This window comes from Myodes glareolus, chromosome 10, assembly GCF_982192425.1.
Source record: "Myodes glareolus chromosome 10, mMyoGla1.1, whole genome shotgun sequence".
Taxonomy (NCBI): domain Eukaryota; kingdom Metazoa; phylum Chordata; class Mammalia; order Rodentia; family Cricetidae; genus Myodes; species Myodes glareolus.
Window position 1 is genome coordinate 45305421 of NC_142035.1, and position 21766 is coordinate 45327186.

At 42.0% G+C, this 21766-nt stretch overlaps 1 long non-coding RNA gene across 2 annotated transcripts in view; it reads right to left on the reverse strand.

The window, feature by feature from the left end:
- Window positions 1–21766, reverse strand: part of LOC146892664 (uncharacterized) — a 49713-nt gene that overhangs the window by 13938 nt on the left and 14009 nt on the right. Inside the window, exons 2-6 of one of the 2 annotated variants that reach the window (XR_015739066.1) lie at window positions 19361–19408; window positions 18303–18576; window positions 9970–10147; window positions 7560–9415; window positions 6307–6531 (exon numbers count right to left, since the gene is read on the reverse strand). This is a non-coding gene — a long non-coding RNA (uncharacterized LOC146892664). Of the gene's footprint in view, window positions 1–6306; window positions 6532–7559; window positions 9416–9969; window positions 10148–18302; window positions 18577–19360; window positions 19409–21766 lie in introns of those variants that run through there. The other variant, XR_015739065.1, reaches the window with a different exon arrangement.

The following is a 21766-nucleotide window of genomic DNA, read 5'->3' on the forward strand; positions in this document are numbered from 1 at the left end:
AATCAATCTCAAGCCAACTAGGAAACTTCCTCCCTGCTGACTACCATTCATAGGGCCAGAAGATGCTATGCTGCTTTCTGGGGAAAATTAGAGCTGAGTGGTCCGACCCAGCACTGGACCGTACATGTTTACAATATCAACCTTCCAGAAAAGATGCTATCCCTGGTGCAGTAGTGGAGGGTAGTTATGAATAATTAACTACTTTTTGATTGGATGTCCATGTGGGATAATTGTCTGTATTCTGTCAATCATGTTTTAAATAAATGCTGATTGGCCAGGCAGGAAGCATAGTCGGGAAAACCAGACAGGAAGTAAAGATGGAGCAAAGAGAACAGGAATATTCTGGGAAGCAGGAAACTCCCTCCATCATTCCTGCCCAGATCACCAAGAAGCAACATGTGAACTGCCCAGCTGAGAAAGGTACCGAGCCATGTGGTTAACATAGATAAGAATAATAAGTTAATATAAGCTACAAGAGTTAATAAGAAGACTGAGCTAATGGGCCAATCAATTTATAACCTAATGTAGACTCTGTGTGATTTTCTTTGGGGCTTGCTGGCTGTGGGGTACCGGGCGGGACATAAACTCTAACAAGCAGACCCCTCATGTTACATGTCCCAATCCTGGTGAGAGAAACTTCTTTTCACAGTGGACAACAGTCCGTGTTGACATGACTAATTGCCTGAAGTGTTGAGACTGAGTGCTTGACCCTAAAGAAGATATCTTTATCAAATGCCACCACCACCCAACCCCACCACCATCTACCAATATCTAAGGAACATCCTGAAGAGGCAGAAATAAACCAAAAGTCAGAGGAGTGGGGAGAGTTCTGTGAAGTGCTCTCTTTAGCAGGCTGTGGCTCTCACACACATGGAGTCAAAGCAGTTGTGATTACCTGTGCAAGATCAATCCAGCAAACATTCTGACATAGATGGAAGAGACACTCTTGGGCCTTACCCTTACTGAAGAACTATCTGCTGTTGATGGTTCCTGGGGAAGGAAAAACTCATTCTTCTTTGGAGGTGTTCTCATGGGTATGGTTCAATACCCGTGCACATGTAGGCACCACTAACTGGACTCTAGTGGGTTAGCAGAAGAAAAGGAGGAAGAAGAGGAGGTGGAGAAGACAGAATTGGGGATGGTACGTGTTCAAGGGATATGGGAGAGAGGAGAAGGAGGGAAATTCAGTGGAATGATTATATTTCACTATACATACATATATGAAGTCCTCAAGGTAAAGCCAATTGTGATTCAACATGGGGAACTTTTGCATACAGACTTCAGGATCTTTAAAGAGAAGGATCCGTGCTGGTACTTCATAGCCACTTCCTCACTGTTCAGATACATAGTGCAACATACCCATCTGAAAAGTTGTCTCCACCTCCTAGAAATTTTAAAGGAATCATAAAGAAGGTAGACACATTGACTGCTGTGCACAGAACTGTTTAATGGCTAACCTCATTCCTTAGAAGAGAACTTACAATATAACCATGTTGCTTAGTGTTTCAGGAGTTTACCATTGCCCACTATTTTTTTACAACTTAGGATTTTAAAAAGGAAATACAATTTTTTTGCCCAAGAATTTCTCAAGGGACTGCTTAATTGAAACCCTCCTCTCCTAAAATCAGTTTCCAAAGGGAACTAGAAAATTACACAATCGGATAAGGCCTAGAGATGCCCAGGAAAGACAGTGATGAATGTGAAGGAAAACAGCGTGCAACAAACAACTTGAAGGGGTTTTCTCTAACCACACCCCCACTTATTGATGTGTATAGGCTCCAAAAATGGTTCATCACATACAATAAAATACCAGCTTGTGTCCTTTTCTTTTCTACTTGAAAAGTTGAGAATCACAAAGTGATAGACTTCCTCAGTGTTCTCATCATGGAAGGACTTAAGACTGATACTGTATTCCCTTTTCCCTGCAACCTCTCCAGCATAAGTTGTCATCAGTGCTTTTGACCTTGGCCATTCTTACAGGTATAAGATGGAATCTCAGTGTTGTTTTGATTTGCATTTCTCTGCTGACTAAGGATGTTGAACATTTCCTTAAGTGTCTTTCAGCCATTTTAGATTCCTCTGTTTAGAGTTCTCTGTTTAGGTCTGTACTCCATTTTTTTTTCTGGATTATTTGTTCTTTTGATGACCAATTTCTTGAGTTCTTTGTATATTTTGGAGATCAGACCTCTGTCTGATGTGGGGTTAGTGAAGATCTTTTCCCATTCTGTAGGCTGTCATTTTGTCTTGTTGACCATGTCCTCTGCTTTACAGAAGCTTTTCAGTTTCAGGAGGTCCCATTTATTAATTGTTTCTCTCAGTGTCTGTGCTGCTGGGGTTATATTTAGGAAGTGATCTCCTGTGTCAATGGGCTTAAGTGTACTTCCCACTTTCTCTTCTATAAAGTTCAGTGTGGATGGCTTTATGTTGAGGTCTTTGATCCATTTGGATTTGAGTTTTGTGCATATTGATAGATGTGGGTCTATTTTCATTCTTCTACATGTTGATATCCAGTTATGCCAGCACCATTTGTTAAATATGCTTTCTTTTATCCATTTGATATTTTTTGCTTCTTACAGACAGATGTCTTTTAGAAAAGGGGGAGGAGAGAAAGATACCCCATGCTGATGCATTTCCCACATACAAACAAAATATCTCATTCCTCCTGAGGGAAAAAAAAAAGCAAGTTGGGAAGGAAAAGAATTTATTTGGTTTACGCTTCCACATTGCTGTTCTTCACTGAAGGAAGTCAGGACAAGAACTCAAACAGGGCAGGATCTTGGAGGGAGGAGCTGATGCAGAGGCCATGGAGAGGTGCTGTTTACTGGTTTGCTCCATGTGGCTTACTCAGCCTGCTTTCTTTTTTATTATTTTTATTGAGCTATACATTTTTATCCGCTCCCTTCCTCCTCCTCCCCTCCTGCCCTCTCCCATGACCCCCATGCTTCCCATTTACTCAGGAGATCTTGTCTTTTTCTCCTTCCTATTTAGATCCATGTATGTCTCTCTTAGGGTCCTCTTTGTTGTCTAGGTTCTCTGGGATTGTGGATTGCAGGCTGATTTTTCTTTGCTTTGTGTCTAAAAACCACTTATGAGTGAGTACATATTATATATGTCTTTCTGGGTCTGGGTTACTTCACCCAATATGGTTTTTTTTTCTAGATTCATTCATTTGCCTGCAAATTTTAAGATGTCATTTTTTTTTTACTGATGAGTAGTACTCCATTGTGTAAATGTACCATATTTTCTTTCAGTTGAGATTGTTTCCAGGTTCTGAATATTACAAATAATGCTGTTATGAACATAGGTGAGCACATGTCCTTGTGGCATGAATGAGCATCCTTTGGATACATACCCAAAAGTTCAGCCTGCTTTCTTATAGAACCCAGGACCACCAGCCCAGGGATGGAGCCACCCATCATGGGTTGGGTCCTCCCTCATCAATCACTAATTGAGAAAATGCCTTAAAACTGGATCTCATGGAGGCATTTCCTCAATGGAGTCTCCTCCCTCTCTGATGACTCTAGCTTGTGTCAAGTTGATACACAAAACCAGCCAGTGTATCCCGGTAATCATAAGTTACTACAAATACATGGGATCCTAACATCAAACTGTTACATGAAGAAGGGGCAGTAGATCAAAACTAAGAAAACCCAGAAACATCCCAAGATTAAGCAACAAACAGCCCATGGATGTTGGTCCATCGGTCAGCCAGACATACCGCAGCCGCTAAGAAAGCAGCAGTGTGGGGGAGCCCAGCACGGGCTACATGGTTTCTCTGCACTGTCTTGGAAGCTGTTTTCTGTACTAAAGTTATTCTAAAATTAAAAGTTTATTTTTTAAAAATATTTTGTTCCTGGCCACACTCATCAGGACAGAATTTCCACAAAGAAGGGTTTCTTTTCTTTGGCTTCAGATTTGAACTACTGATTTGGTTTTCCTAACGAGTTCGAGAAGTTGAATTAGAATGTGATTTTCTGTGCATAGTCCTTCTGGCCATTTCAACTCTACCCAAAGTTTTCAAGTTCCATGTACATTTGTTCATGGAAAATTTTAATATGATACTTGTATTAATTATTTGAGACTTTTCATGCCGTGTATTTTGTTCATAGTCCCACTCCTTCCCATAATTCCTCCCGGATCCACCCCCACACCCCCACACCCCCCAACTACTGACTTTTATTAATAACCCAGTTTGTGCTGCCCATATGTTCATGGGTGTGGGGCCATCCTCTGGAGTGTGGTCCACCTACCAGGAGCCACACCCAAAAGGAAAACTGACTCTCCCTCCCCGAGAAGCCATCCACTGTCGGCAGCTCTCAGCTTGGAGTGGGAGTTCTTGATAGAGTATTGACTGATGGAAATGTTTTAAAGGAGCAGAAATAAAAATAAAAATAAAAACGGAGAAGTAACACAACAGTTTTAAAAGACATCAGGGGAAGGAAGTTTAGTGGCAGAGCACTATCCTAGTGTGTACAAGGTCCTGGGTTCCATTCCCACTACTGCAAGATAAAAAATAAAATCTGTTCCCAAATATGTTGATGCTCTCTCTTTTAAGAAGTGGAGTCTATTTCTCCTCCAGCATCATCTCTGGAGGAACTGAGGGTAACAATACAACGGTCACCTCCCAAGCCACGTTAGACACCATGTCTGCCTTCTTCCTTGCCCTCTCAGAGATCACCCGGTCTCACCAATATTATGCTGTAAACACTCCGGCTGCCCTGTGGTGTGTCCATGGGCTGAAGGCGATGACCATCTTGGAAGAGGTATCGTCAGCCCAGTCAACCCTTCAGATGCAATCAGCCCCAGCTGATAGCCTGATTACAGTCTCACAAGACAGCCAGAGCCGTTTGGCAAAGCCATTCCCAAATTCCTGGCCCACAGAGAGAAACTGAACAAAATAAAATTCTTTCTAAGCACTGTGTTGGGGTAATTTCCATCACCTCAATAGACAATCCCTTATTCCATCAGCACCCCTGCTCCCACCACAGATTAGAAGTTCAAAACAGTTCTCACGGTGCTAAAACCAAGATATCAATGGGATTGCCTCCTTCCAGAGGCTCCAGAATGGATGCTACTTTCTTGTCCTCTGCTGCTTCTGGAGGCTGCCTGCAATCCTCAACTTGTGACACCTTCCATCTTCAAAGTCAGCATCGTACAGCGACTCCCATTTATTCTCTCACGAGCACAGCTTCATCTCTGACACAGACCCCCAACTCCACTGCCTCTGTCTTTCGTTTGAAAGATACTGGATTCCCTGCCCTCATTTCCCATCTTAACATCATCAGATTAACCACCTCAATTCTATCTTCAAACCTTAACTACGCCCTTGTCTTAGCTGGGGTTTCTATCGCTGTGGAGAGACATCATGACCATGGCAACTCTTATAAAGGAAAAACATGTCATTGGAGTGGCTCACATTTTCAGAAGTTCAGTCCATTATCATCATGGTGTGACATGGTGGTGTGCAGGCAGACATGGCGCTGGGGAAGTGTCCTTCATCTTGACTTGCAGGCAGCGAGAAAGGGATCCGAGACACTGGCTGTGACTTGAGCATAAATGACCCACATCCTCCAACAAGACCACACCGCCTCCAGCAAGACCACACCTCCTCCAGCAAGGCCACACCTCCTCCAGCAAGACCACACCTCCTCCAGCAAGACCACACCTCCTCCAGCAAGGCCACACCTCCTCCAGCAAGACCACACCTCCTCCAGCAAGACCACACCTCCTAATAGTGCCACTCCCTTTGGGGGCCATTTCCTTTCAAACCACACATTAATATTTTATAGTCTGAGGGGTTACCTGCCACAGTCAGTCTGACAAATTTGTGAACTCTTTCTCAGAGTTGTGCTTTCAAATACACAAAATACTGTACAGATGACTGGAAAAGAAATTAATGCTCCTGGAACCAGTTAAATTCCTTTTAAACATCGGTGATGCAGTAGAACATGATTCTCTGATAACAGATTATAAGCAGAGGTGGTGATAGTTAACCTTGATGGTCAATTTGCTGAGACCTAGAAACACCTGGAAGACAGGCCTCTGGGAACGCCTGTAGGGGTGACTTCCATTAGGATACAGAAGTGGGAAGATCCTCCTGCTGCGGATGACACCAGCCCCTGGGCTGGGAACCTGCTGTGCGGAAGGAGAAGGTGAGCTGAGCCCAAGCAGTCATTACTATCTACTTCCTGATTATGCATGGAACAGGGCCATCTGCTTCTAGCACCTGCTATCTTGACTTGGCACCCTTTTCTCCCTTTGGTAGCTTTCACCACAGCCACAGGGAAAGTTACTATGACAAAGAACTAACAGTAAAGCCAGTAACTTCTTTAATTTCAAAATGGATGTGAATGTAAATGACCTTGCCATTTCAGATCTTGAAGTATAAAGAATTCCATTTCTGTTGTGCCATTACTTCAGGCGTTGCTATTGCTTGCTTCCTATATGCACAAGCCAAGGCGAGACTAGCTTCCTGCTCCCAACTGCTCCCTGCAGGTTCGCTGAACTGGACTGAAGACATGAGTGAGAGTCCTGGGGAGATAAAGGCACTGTTTGACTTCTTAGCATTATATTTCATTAAGTTAAAATAAGACAAGATCTCCACTGTTCAATTCTAATCGGGCTGTCAAGCACCAAGTGTGTACCGAAAACATCACGTGCCCAACCTCAGCTGGACAACAACGACAGTAATGGAAAGTCTGTGACCATGTGGGAATGGAGCCAAAATTCCAGGAATTTACAGAGGAAAATCTTCCCTCAAAGTCGACATATTTGTGCAATAAATCTAACAACATCAAACCAGGGCAGGGAGAGAGAATTAGCAAACACAGCAATAGTGACATCTAGTGGGCAACATTGGTAAAGCCACACTAATGCCTAGGATGAAGCTTCAGAGGCACAGAGCCGTGGCCATTAAGACTTTGTTAAACCCTAACAGAAGTTAATATCAAGGCAGACTTGTGGACAGTGACCCAGGCTCTTCTGCATCCATTCGCACTGTGAGTGAATTCATCTCACCCAGACACAAAGTAAATAAGAAAATTATCCTGTCTGTTTTTCCCTTCCAAAAACAGATTAGAGATTTTGTACCAACCTAACAAGTCACACAGGTATAAAGACAGCCTAACCTAAACTGGGAAATTTGTCCAGGGAGGACAAAGAAGAGCTTGTGTCCCTCCCTAGAGAGCTGGGAGATGGTTTCTCACTCCTCCATAAACCGTGACCACTTTCTTTTTTCCTTTCTCCCACCAACAAATCCAGTCTGATTTAGAGCAATACAGGGACTGTGAGAGAAAGACAGAGGAAGAAGGAATTCAGGCAGTGCTGGAAAAGACAGACTCCTGGGGTACACACTTCTGGGTCGCCTGCACGTGGAAGGCACCCAGGCCCTGTTCCTCTGTCTTGAAATCCTGTCCCTCAGAACAGTGTAAAGCAGGTGGCCGGAGCCCAGCACCAAGGAGAGAGAATCCCACGCAGTCCAGAGAACGTGGGGAGTTCCTGAGCCCCAGGATGCAGATTGAAAGCTGGAAGGGCAGAGGGGGCTTCCAGTAGACACTCACCCAGTTGGGCTGCCAGTAATTGACACTGTGTATCAAAGCAGCTGTTGCCTGCAGTTTGGTTTTGTTATCCGTCGTCCTGGTGGTGGTGGATTTCATTTTCTGTTTTGTTTCTTGGTTTTGTTGCTGTTTGTTAATTTTTTTTGTCGACTAGACACAAGTCGGAATTATCTGGGAAAAGGAACTTCAACTGAAAAGCTGCCTCCCAGCAGACCACATGTAGGCAAGTCTGGAGGATTTAGTCTTGATTAATGATTGAAGTGGGAGGGCCCAGCCCACTGCGGGTGACGTCTCCCTTGGGCTGATGGTCCTGAGGTGTATAGGAAAGCGGGCTGAGCAAAACATGGGGAGAGAGCCAGTAAGCAGCGCTCCCCCCACGGTCTCTGCTTCAGTTCGGTTCCTGCCTCCAGATTTCTGCCTTCGGTTCTTGCCCTGAGTTTCACTGGAGGTAAGATGAAATAAACACTTGTGAATGAGAATTCCTGAGTAGAAGCTGATAAACTGCAATTTCAGTATATTGAAGAAATGGGTGTTTTGTAGGTTCAGAGGCTAATTACTTTATCTTGGGCTAGTTCTGGCCTTCTGGAACAGACATCCCTTGCCCCACTCTGTATCTGAACTAACACTGCATGATAACAAATTTTAAAACTCTTAGAAGCTATTAACTTAGCAGAACACTAGCTTCCACCAATCTAAGACCTAAGAAGGTCATCAACTAGTTTCATAATGGCTTAAGAATGAACTACCTCTTATTCTCTTTATGATGAGAACTCTGATTTTTTTTTTTTTTTTGGTTAGGTTAGCACGTTCCTCCTTGAGTTGCTTTTAGTCATGGTGTTTGTTCATCTTGCCAATAAAAATCCAATTAAAACAGAGATCACTCTTTCCACAGGGTGGAATGCAGGGTGCCCCTGCAGGCAGAACAGACCATAGGTGACAAGAATGGGGAGAGACCCAGGGGAAACCCTGGATCAGCCTCCAGACTTCTCAGCGGGGGGGGGCCAATAAACGTTTGTTCCAGTCATAAATGGCCTCTTCCCTTGCAGAGGACATTCTTCTTGACTCCACTCTGCTTGCTAAGGACAAATGAGAAAAACAGTTGGTTTCGCAGCTCAGCGACCCACCACCACCAAAAACTCCGCTGTGCTGGTTAGGTTTCATCGACTTGAAACAAACTAGAGTCACAAGGACAGAGGAAGCCTCAGTGAAGGCATGTCTCCATCAGATGAGCCTGTGGGCAAGTCTGTGGGGCATTTCCTTGGAAAGATGGTAACTAAGAGGGAGCACCTGAGAATGTAGTTTCCTGAGTGCCTTTCTCACACAGGACTTCCTAGAGAAATGTCTGCCCAAGTCAGTTCAGTGCTGCAAGCCCTGACACTGCAGCTGTGACCCCAAGTGGCCAGGCTCTGTGTGCTGAGCTAACAGCGGAACTTGGTAATCAAGTTCTTGGTGCTGCTTTGCAATCATACAGAATGGAAGAGCCATGAGTCATAAGCCACACTTTGGGGTGACATCTGTTGTTAAGGTCCAGCCTCGACAGAGTTTGTATGTCCCAGGATAGGAGTCTAAGGATGATGAAGGAGGGCCGCTTGTTGGTTCCCAGCTGCTCAGCCCCAAAATAATCACACAGAAACTATATTATTTGCAATACTGTTTGGCCAATAGCTTAAGCATATTGATAGCTAGCTCTTACATCTAAAATTAACCCATCTCCACTATTTTATATTTTATCATGAGGTTCATGGCCTACCAGCAAAGTTTCAGCACATCTGTCTTCATCAGTGGCTCCATGGCTTCTCCCTGACTCTGCCTTCTTCCTCCCAGCATTCAGTTTGATTTTATCCATCTACCTCTATTCCCTGCGCAGACCCAAGACAGTTTCTTTATTAACCAATGGTATTCACAACATACAGAGAGGAATCTTATATCACCTCCCCTTTTCTGTTTAAATAAGAAGAAAGGCTTTAACTTTGACATAGTAAAAATGCGTATAACAGAACAGTTATCAAGCAAAAATTATAGTTACAATATTTATATCTACTTTATTTTTTATCATAACTAAAGAAAACTATAGTAATATGTATTCTTCAACTCCATCGAAGACTGCAGAAGGATATAATATTACCTAAGTAATATTATAAGTAAACAGGAAGTGCATTATAAGCAACTTCCAAAACTCTAGAATTTACAGAGACATCTCACTGCCTGAACAGCCACCCAAACTTCTTCTGTAATGTTGGGGCATCCATCTTCAACCTACAGGCCCATAGTATCCAGCAGACTTTTCCATGAAGCAGGAAATTTGAACATCTCTTCTGTCTATATTGGCAGTTTGTCAATCACTTTCTTCTATGTCCTGTAGAACGTCTCGCAGACTCTTTCATGAAGCAGGAACCCCGGAGGATCATCTTACCTTTAGGCAAGTTCAGCAGTCATTTCTCTGTGGGTCCTGCATGTCCAGGCAAGAGCAATTTCTTGCCCAAAAGGCTAACAAACTCCATAAGAAGCCTCTTCAATGCCCATTTTCCTCTTGAAGTAGATTGGTGCTGCCAGAAGCAGATGTGTCTCACTGTCATGAAAAGTCCTAAATTCTGAAAACATTTTGAAAGTCATATTCTGTAGTCTTTGAAAGGTTTGAAAAATACCTATCTAACTGAAACATATTTCTGTATATCTAGAAAACATGACTAGAAGTTTGACTATTATAGATGACTATCTATTAACCTATATTTCTTAATTATACATTATATTTTTAAATGAGCTACACAATCACAATACCTTAATCAAGGGCAAAAATATACATATAACAAAATTGACTTTAAATTTCTATCAATAAGCCAAGACGCTTATCAATGCACATCTGTATAGCATATCCCCCTTTAAATGTAAACAAACATTTATAAACAGTATTTGGGAATTTGGGCATAGTTCTCTAGACTACTTTCTGTTGATTGGGGGTGCTGTTAATCAGGTATTTTATGGTGTATCCTGTGTGCTAGGTTCATCTCAGTTAGCAGTTGGATGAAGGAATTTTTTTGTGAGGTGTTAACAGCAACCTTTCAGGGGTCTTGGTGCATCAAAGCATATTAGTCTGGAAGCAATCTACAGGTTCTCATCCTCTGTGGAAACAAAAGAAGAACCTCTTTTTCAAAGCAGCATATCCTTAAACTCATATTTTAAAGTCAAGACACTTTTACATTGGTTTAGCTTAGCAAACTGTACAATGAAATATCTCTCTGTACTTAGCTCCTTCACAGTCAAAAAATTCAAAGAAGATACAATAATATATATAATCCAGAGTCTCTGTGAATTTTCCATCTTTACATGGCTTACTTTTCTTTACTCCTTTTAATCTATGACTGTCTGTACTTTGTCTCTTTAAAGACTTTGTTTCATTTTTTTATAAACCATTTACTTCCTTTTATAACTCTCTATACTCTTTTTCTTCTCTCTCTCAAGCCTATGTACATTTATTAAACTCACTGTGACTCATTTAGAGTTCTTTTATGTCTAAATCTGTCCTTATTGCATATCTGTAACCCTTTTCTGACCAGAACAGCTTCTTAAAAGGTTAAGCGCTTGTTAAAAACTTAAGCTGAGGCATTACTAGGGTATATACGCTACTTTCTGCTTACTCCGCATAATCCAACATGGTGAAAGTCCATCACTACCTCTGCAAGACATGCACATTACCCCAGTTCCAAGTATGCAATGACTCTATGTCAAGCCATTAAGCAGTTGGTAACATGCTGCTTATAAACCCCATTTAAATGCTTGGTCTCCTGAGGTCACACTGGCAACACAACCCAGAAAGCAGCATTTCAAAAGAACAAATCTTTTTTTCTGCTACCACTGAATCAGGAAAACCTCTCTTAAAGGAGCTGCAGCATGTGGCCAGCAAGAATAGCCCATTTGAGAAAAAAATGCAGCTAAACTCTGCTTTGAGTGTCTAGAATTTCTTACCAAAATTCTCTCAGGTTTTAAGTGAATTTTAGTCAGCCATGTTGGTGCCAATTTGTTGCAAGGAGGGCCACTTGTTGGTTCCCAGCTGCTCAGCCCTTAAATAATCACATAGAAACTATATTATTTGCAATACTGTTTGGCCAATAACTTAAGCATATTGCTAGCTAGCTCTTACATCTAGAATTAACTCATCTCCGTTATTTTATATTTTACCACAAGGTTTGTGGCCTACCAGCAAAGTTTCAGCACATCTGTCTCTGGCAGCAGCATCATGGCTTCTCCTTGAGCCTGCTTTCTTCCTCCCAGCATTCAGCTTAATTTTCCCCACCTACCTCTATTTCCTATGCAGGCCCAAGACAATTTCTTTATTAACCAATGGTATTCACAGCATACAGAGGGGAGTCACACATCATAAGAATTAGAATTATTAAGAAAAAGGAACAGAGATATGAGAGAAATAAAAGATAGAAATGCAGAACAGCCTCAGGAGGGACATTCAGTGAATACTGGATCATCCATGTTTATTTTCTACATGCTTATATACTTTACTCCAAAATGGGAAGGGGGAGGCAACAGACTTCATTAGCATGATCTAAGGAATAGACTTGAATTCTCTGACCTTTGGTCCAGGTGAAGTGGATCCACCTCTATACCCAAAATCCTAATTAACCATACCTAAGTCAGGATCTCACAGTTGTAGTCACACCTGTTGTCAGCAACTTTGAGAGCACAAGAATAAGCTCAAACTCTCTTCAGGCAAGGTGGAAGGGACTCACATTTGCGGGCCCTGGCAGCTATGGGTCATCAAGAGCTGCTCCAGGTCCCAGCAGAGCACAGTGAGGTCAATCAGTGTTCAACAGAGAAGTGCTGAGCAGACAGCTTGTAACATTGCAAGGGTAAAACCTGTGTAGCAGTGGGGACAACAGGAAGTTATCAATGCCAGGGACATGGGACTATGGCCAAGGCAAGCTGCAGGTACAGAGTGTAGCTGACTCAAGAGAGAGGTCATGTATCCTTAAGACTCAGGTCCTTCGGAGGCCAGACATTGCCCTGGGTTCTGGATGTGTGGCTATATCATTTTATGTCTGACTTCCTGGGTTTGGATCTTGCTTTAGTGCAACCGTTCCTCATCATAGCTGCTCTCCTTCCCTATTTGTGATGGAAAGATTTACATTGAATATTTGTGGGACAATAGTCTTATACCCTGTAAAGTTTTGTAAGCTGTACCGGTTTCATAAAATGATGACTAGTCAGAAGTCAGGCAGGAAGTATAGGCAGGGCAACCAGAATAGGAGAATTCTGGAAAAAGTAATGGTTCAGTCTGTAGTTGACACAGAGGAAGCCAGACACAAAGGAAAGAAGATGAAAATGCCTCACTGATAAAAGGTACCAAACCACATGGCTCACACAGACAAGAATTATGAGCTAATTTAAGATGTAAGAGTTAATAAGAAGTCTGAGCAAATAGGCCCACCAGTTTATAATTAATGTAGACCTCTGAGTGTTTTTTGGGGGGCTGAACAGCTGTGGGATTGGGCAGGACAGAAACCTCTGTCAAAAATATTGGAAATAAATAACTTTTTTTGAAGGGAATTTTTGCTAAGAGTTTGCCTTGAATCCAGAAGATACTTTAGACTTTTGGTTTGGACCTGTTAAGATTGCAACTTTGGGGGGCTGGGTAGATGGATCGGCTATTAAGAGCATATACTGCTTTTCTATTTAACCCAAGTTCCATTCCCAGCACCCACATCAGGCATCTCACAGTCACCTGTATATCCAGACCCATGAGAATCTAGCACCTCTGGCCTCTTCAGGTACCTGTATACCCACACATAGACACACAGTTAAACATAACAAAAACAAACCCCTCTTAAAAGACTGTTTGGCCTTTGAAGTTGGACTGAATATATTTTGTATTATGAGATGGCCATGAGCTCATAAGGGCTTACAGTCTCAGATGTCTCAATAATCAGTCCACAGTCAGGGGCAGAGCTTTGGGAGTTGTGGAACCATTAGGTCCTAGCTAGAGGAAGTAGGCTACTGTATAGTCAAGTTCTACCTCTTGCCCCAACTATCTTTGCTTCCTGGCCTAAATATATGTATGGAAACCCAGTGGAATGCTACCCTCACTATGAACTTTAGCATGCCTTCCCTGCAGTGGTGGACTGTGACATCTCTAACCCTGAGTCAGAACAGGTCTTTCCTCACTTAGACTGTTCCTGTGGGTATGTTGTCATAGCCATAAGAAAAAGTAAGTGGTACAACTTTCCATAGTGAGAGCTCTCTTTCTGCCATGTAGATTCCTCAGGTCTTAGCACTTGGCGGCAAGTGTCTTTAGCTGCTAAGTCAATGGTTCTCAACCTGTGGGTCCCATCCATATAGGAGCCACATATCAGATATTTTGCATATCAAATATTTACATTATGATTCATAACAGTAGCAAAATTACCAGTCATGAAGTATCAACAAAGTAACTTTATGGTTAGGAGTTACCACAACATGAGGAACTATATTAAGGGCCACATCATTTGGAAGGCTGAGAACCACTAAGCCATCTCGCCAGTCTATATAGTACATTCCAATGCAGATATTTGTATAATAAAAACATTGATACCTATGTTAAAAACACAGGACAAGAAGCTGTTTGAAGGGGGAAGGGAAAAGGGAGGCCGGGAGGAGGTAGAAATTTTTAATTAATAAATAAATAAATAGGTTGTTTGAAACAGGTGCAGTGGAAATACCTGTAATTTCAGCTTTTGGGAAACTGAAGCACAAGGTTTATGAGCTCTAGGCCGGCCTAGACCTACAGATACTTTCAAGAAGGAGGTGAGGCAGGGGGATTGAAGTTATGAATCAACCCTGCCAAGCTCTTTGGTATTCAGAGTATTCTCTTCTAAGTACTTTCTTCAACCTAATTGATTAATTTTACTAATTATTAAACTAGCATTAAAAGTGTTAGCTTTCATTGTGGCATTTTCAAACATATATCTTTTTATTTTCATCCGATTTGTCTTCTTGCTCCACGTATTTCCCCTACTTCCCCACCCTCCCTGATGCCTGCTTCCATCCTGTAAGGACCACCCCTTCTGTTTGCATCTCCTTCCCCCTTCCCTCCCTTAAAATACCTTCTTTCTCTTTCATGGCAACCTTTCTACTTTCTTGTTAATATATTCTTTAATTAAAATATAATTACATAATCCCTCTTCCCTTCCTCCTCCAACTCCTTCTGTGTATCTCGTACCTCATTCCCTCTCAATTCCATGGCGTCTTTTCTTTAATTGTTATTGTTATATACATATGTGTGTGTAAGTAAAACCTGCTTAGTCCATTCAGTATCCTCGATGTATATGATCTCAGGACCGACCAGTTGAAATTGAATAACCATTTAGGAGACTCCTCCTTGGGGCTAAATCTCCCTTTCTCAGCAGTCCTTAGTTGCCGATATTTCTTTGTCTCGGATGGGACCTGTGAAATTTCCCCTCCTTTGTTATGTCTATTGGTGTTGTCGTTGTTCAGGTCCTGTTTAAGCAGCTATATTGCTGAGGTATCAATCACTAATTATGAAAATGTCCCACAGGCTTGCCTATAGGCCAATCTAGTGGGCACGTTTTCTCAACTGGGGGTTCCTCTTCCAAAATGACTTTAACCTGTATCAAATTTACATAAAAAACTGATCAATATAGCCAATGAGGTCTCCCTCCATGGTTTAGGAAAAATAAATAAATACAAATATGGTAGAATAAAATTAATGGCACTTGATCAACCCCACCAAACTGAAGCTCTAATTATAAGTGCCAATATAACAGGAGGCTGGAGCAGTTATTAGATCTGTTATGGTTTCTGTGGTCGTTAGTTTTATATCTACTTGACACAAACTAAAGTTATCAGAGAGGAGGGAGCTTCAACTGAGAAAGTATCTCCATAAGGTTGGATTGTACAGCAACACCACTTTTGGGTATATACCCAAAGGTATATACACAAAGACATGTGCTCAGCTATGTTCATAGCAGCATTATTTGTCATAGCCAGAACCTGGAAACAATCTAAATGCCCCTTGACCGAAGAATGGATAAGGATTTACACAATGGAGTACTACACAGTAGAAAAAAATAGTGACACCTTGAAATTTGCAGGCAAATGGATGGATCTAGAAAACATAATATTGAGTGAGACAAATATCATATGTACTCGCTCATAAGTGACTTTTAAACATAAAGCAAGAAAAAAGCAGCCTACAATCCACAATCCCAGAGAACCTAGACAACAAAGAGGACCCTACAAGGGACATACATGGATCTAATCTACATGGGAAGTAGAAAAAGACAAGATCTCCTGAGTAAATTGGGAGCATGGGGATTATGGGAAAGGGTGGAAGGGGAGTGGGGAGGAAGGGAGAGGAGCAGAGAAAAATATATAGCTCAATAAAAACAATTTTAAAATGATTGGGTTGTAGACAAGCCTGTGAGGTTTTTTCTTAATTAACAATTGAGGCAGGAAGGCCTGGCATCAATCCCTGGGCTGGTGGTCCTGGGTTCTATAGGAAAACAGACAAACTTTCTTGTCATTTCTAGGAGACACAACTTCACAGCAGACTTCCTGGGGCTTGAAGATAAGTCCCTATTACTTAAGACACCATGTAATTCAGACACAGGTTTCAGAAGATTTAAGCTGAAAGCCTCCCTATTGAGAACTAGCTTTCATAGTGTGCTGGCTAGTTTTATATCAACTTGACATCAGCTAGAGTCATCAGAGGAGAGAAAACCTCAATTAAGAAAATGCCTCCTTGAGGTCTGGCTGTGAGGCCAGACTAATTTTTTCAATTAGTGATTAATGTGGAAGGGACCAGCCCATTGTGGGTGGGGTCATACCTGGGATGATGGTCCTGGGTTCTATAAGTAAGCTGTCTGAGCAGCACCCCTCCATGGTCTCTGCATCAGTTCCTACCTCCAGGTTCCTGACCTCATTGCTTTATGGCACTGTGAGTGAAATAAACCATTTCTTTCCCAGGTTGCTTTTGGCCATGGTGTTTCATCACAGCAATAGTAACCCTAACTGAGACACACAGTATCAGAACCTGTTCTACAGGCTTGCAGGGAAGGGAAACGTCTGATGGTCCTACCCAGCTGTGATACCTATGAGAGGACTAGCATGGCAAGATATCCCTAAAGATACAATACTGGTTGTCAGACATCGGTGGTAACCAGCAGCTGTCTGGTAGGACTTATAGCCTGCTCAACAGGAGGGAAACCATGCCTGTTGCTGGAAACCTTCCCAACTTCCTGGGGCTGGTGAGGTCATGGATCTGATAAGAGATGCTTCTGCTGCCACTGTCCTAAACCAGAACAACTCCTAACCCATTCTAATTACTATGCTTGCACCCACACATAAGTGCAGCTCTCACCCCTCATCAGAGAAGTGTCTCTTTGCAGCCAGTGGAGACCATTGCAGAAACCCCCAGCTGGTCCAAATGCAGAGAACAGACCCAATGGATACATCAGCATTTCCCAATTTTATATGTCCGTTTCTAATATTAGTGTTTGGGAGCTTGTTTTGAAACTTAATTGATTTTTAATTGCCAACTACAGTGCCATTAGTCTACATTTATTTTCATTATCTGGGCTAATTTCTACCTCTGACAGCCAACATCTATGAGAACCTGTAAGAATATTACTAAAAGCCTTGATTTCTTCATTAAATTTGTGTACATGTACACGTGTATGCATGTGTGTATATATGAGTGTGTGCCATATGTGTACATTTGTGTATTTGTGTGTGCATGTGTGTCACATGTGTGCATGTGGGTTGCATGTATGCACACGTTTGCTTATGTACACCACATGTGTACATGTGTGTGTGTGTCACATGTGTGCACGTCCCCTCAGAGGCCAGAAGAGGGGAACAAACGCCCTGGAACTGGAGTCACGGGCAGGAAAATTGGGCTCTGGGAATTGAAATCTGGTCCTCTGGAAAGACAACAAATATTCTTAAGCCCTGAGTCATCTCTCAAGGCCCTCTTTTTAAAAACTAGTATTATTACTTTTTTATTTTAGCATCCCAGTGAACCCAAACTCAGGAAGATATTGTGAATCTGAGCAGACATTATTTGGTGTCTACTTGGGAATAGGCCCTGGAGACAAATTGATGGATTAAAACATACATGTTTGTTACCCTACAGGAGCTTAGATTCTGGTGGCCAAATATCCCATTCAGCTTTCACAGATACCCACAGCTTGATAAAGTCATCTTTCTATGCTAAATACACAATTGGTTTTCCAGGAGAAAAGCTTTCCGGTCACACTGAAGAGGCCTCGGCAAAAAGAATCAGGACAGGGAGAAACGCTGTTTTGCATTTTATCTTCCTAAGTATGTCTGTTTTTGCATGCGCATTACAAAGTCCATGAGAGCGGAGACCATATCTTATTTACTACTTTATCTTCAATACCTAGAATGGTATCTGGAAAACATTCAACAAATAGTTATCGATGCTTGAACCTACTATTTCTGGCAGGTGATAGGAGCTCATTCATGAGTGGCTGGATAAATGAACAGGCGATAGTGTTCACGAACAGGTAAATGTGGAGGCGGGTTAGTGGCTGGGTACAAAAGTGGGTAGGACAATAGGTGGTATTGTAGTGTGACCATGAATTGCTCTCCTCAGGCTCAGCTCATGTGTTTCAACTCTTGGTCCCCAGCTGGTGGCACTCTTTTGGAAGTGCCTGTGAGATAGGAGGCCCACTGGTGAAAGTAGGTCACACGGGGATGGACCTTGAAGACCGTACCTACCTCTAGTTCCAATCTTCATTCTCTCCTCCCCAGATGGCACCACATGAACAAGCCACCAAGACAGCGAGTTCCCATCAGAACTACTTCTGTCTTTGCCACTCCAATTAACTGAAGTCTCACTGAAACCATGAGCCATGGGCAAAAGGGCAGGGTTGAGAGAGACTTAGTGTCCCTTTAAGAGAAATTAGAGTCCCAGGGTGTTCTCTTTCCAGCATGCCATCTATACCACAGAGGAGGGAACTCACGAACATTCAGTCTTACAGGGCCTCCAGACCTGTGAAAATTAATTTATGCTGTTTCAAGCCACATAGATTATGGTGTTTTTTACAGCAATCCAACCTAACTGAGATGTGTTCCTTATTTCTTCAGCTCCTCATGTTTTCTGAAAATCTCTTTCATTCCTCAAGTTAAAAATGTATCATCCTCATCTCTGAGTCCATTCTCATATGTGTATCATATGAGGTGTCTGTCTCTCCTCTTACAGGAAGACCAGTGAGGCAGCTCTTTTGAGAAGCCCACGGCCTCTCCGGGTGTGCACCATTGTTCTCTTCTTGCACGTCTTTCTCCTCGTCCATGCTCAGACTTAAATATGAGGTAAAGTTCTTTCTTAATAAATTTTGATTCAAAAAAACTATTGTTTTAAACTGAGTTTTACCCAATACTGGTATACTTTGATGACATCTGCAAAAAGTCTCTTTCCAAATAAGGTCCCATTTACTGGTACTGGAGGTGAGAACTTCAACACAGATTTTGGAGACACTCAGTTCACCCTATTAACCGTATTGAATTATATTGAGCCCACTCTTCCTAAAAGAGGATCCTGAAGGAGCCCTGAGATCCCTGAATCACCTTAGTTCACGTGCTTTCCCAAGTCAACTGGGGAAATTCCCCTTGGTTGTATAGACTGCACCCTACATGCTTACCATAGAATTCAATGTTTCTACTCTTAACAACTGGACAGGTTTATATTGCTGTACTATAGACCCAGTCCTCTAAGACTCTGAGATTGAATGTGTTTCAACCCCACACTCCATCACCTCTCCAATTTCTTCACCAACCTTGAAGAGTGATCTTGGCAAGAAAAAGTGAGGGATTCCCTGGTCAACCTAGGTAAAAAAACAAAAGACAGTCAGTGCTAATTACCTACTTGACAAAAACCTAGAATCACTTGGGAGAAAACCTTTGTGCATTATCTGTGTGTGTGTAGGGGGGGTTACCCTGATTCCATGCACTGGGATGTTAATTGAAATGGGACCCTGGACTGTGTAGGAGTGAAGAGCAGTGAGCTGAGCATTGGCAAGCATTGATTCATTGCTTTTTTTCTTCTGACTTCAGTCATAATGAGACCAAGTTCCCTCAAGCTCCTGCCGCGGTGGCTTTCTTGCCATGATGGACCATAATGTGGAACTGTGAACTAAAACGAACCCTTCCTCCTTTCGGTCGCCTTTGTCAGTGTCTTGACACAGCAACAGAGAAGAAGCTGGGCCTTTTCCCCTGTGCTTTAGCTCAAGACACTTTGCTCTTCACCCGTTACGCCTTGTTGAATCTTTGCACTAAAATTATCACAGGGTGATTGTGAGAATGAAGCAGGGGAGGGATGTGCATGCTAAACATGAACCACCAAGTATTTGCAATACTGGGAGTCATATCCGTAGTTGAGGAGGACCACACAGTAAACTTCCGATTCAGAACGCCCTCTGGTTTTACAGTCATCCCCTTGGCACCATTTGTTTTCCATACTGAATGTATCTAGTGGAAGTCACATTTTCTCACACCTGTCCTCCCAACACTGGAAAGATGGGCATAGAAGTATCCCTACCGTTTGAGATCAATGGTTATCAGTATGGTTACATAACTGTAATGGGTCTTCCTTTGGACCTCCAGCTCCCAAATAATGACACAGGGACTTCTTACTAAGTATGACAACTTGGCCTTAACTAGGTTTGTTCTAGCTCTTAAAACTTAAATTAACCCATTTATATTAATCTACATTTTACCACATGGCTCATAACCTCTCCTCAGTACCTTACATCCTATTTCCTCTGAGTTTTACCGGCAAATCCCTGCCTCCCTGATTCTTTCCCAGAGCTCCTATCTCTTTCCAGAAATCAAGCCTATATACTCTCCTGCCTAGTTATTGGCCAATTCAGCTCTTTCTTAAACCAGTCAGGTGTCTTGGCAGAGACACATCTTCACGGTGTACAAAAAGATTATCTCACAACACATAGTAGATGGTGAAACCCTATCTCAAAAACTCGAAATAATAATATAGATGATTTTAAAAACTTACCAAGTTATAGTATTACAAGAATTAAGATGTACTGATCCTGATTAGTCAAATGTAGTCTGCTGAGAGCTTGCTGAAATAAAATATCCCCTGCTCTAACCCAGACTAAATGAATCAGAATTTGCATTATAGCAAAATCCCCCAAGTACCTAAGATTCATGTTACATTTGAATATCTGTGAGCTAAAGCATCTGAGAATGTAAAATATGAGGCTATAAATGCACACACTGCCCTTATATTTGCGGTTGATTGCTGTATATTCCCCACCGTCTCATTTATGTTTCCAATGCAGTACACCCAGGTCCTGGTGGAGCACTTGGAAGAGTACATATATTTGGTATAAGACAGTACTTTGTAACAATAAGCAATAATCTTTTGGAACTCTGACATGGTACTGGAATATGAACAATCTTTTGGGTAAGAAAGTTGGTAATCATACCAAAATCCTTTAGCAATCTTTGACATAATCTATGTATAGGAATTCAACATAAGAAAGTACTTAAGCACATACAAAAAAAATTGGCACAGACTAATGTTGAGAGAAAACTGGAAATTATTCAAAATAGTCGAGTCAATGAATTAAGTAAATTAGGTATATCCAATAGTGCAAAGGTTGACATTCACATTAAACAACATGAAAATATCTTTACCACCAGTAAGACAAGCAAGACTCATGTTTTTAAGAAAAAAAAATACTTTTATTGTTCACTCTTCTATCCTGTGGGTCTGGAGAGAAGGGACATATTTTCCTGTTCATGGATGAAAGTGATGATAGCTTTTGTGAGACATACAGGCTTTGTTCTGTCATGGAAAGTGTTCCAGAAGCTTCGACTCACTGGAAACAGTCTCAGTTTGGTAAGGGGCAGTCCAGTTTCACATCATGAAATGTTAGCCTCGACAGTGAAAGGGTCTCCTTCTTCCTTCTTCCTATTATTGCTCCAGAAATAAGGGTGAAAGAATTAAAAATGACTATTTCTGGATCTTAAATCCATATTTCTGTGGAGTCCATTATCGTTTACTAGGAAATGCTATCTGTGAGTTCACCTACTAGCTAAACTTTGTTACTTCAAAATCAATAATATTCATGCTACTTTTGCTCGTGATACCCAAAACCAAATTGAGTCACCCCAAATGTGTTCCTGACCCAGAGAGGGGGGACAAGGCAGCCCCATGCTTC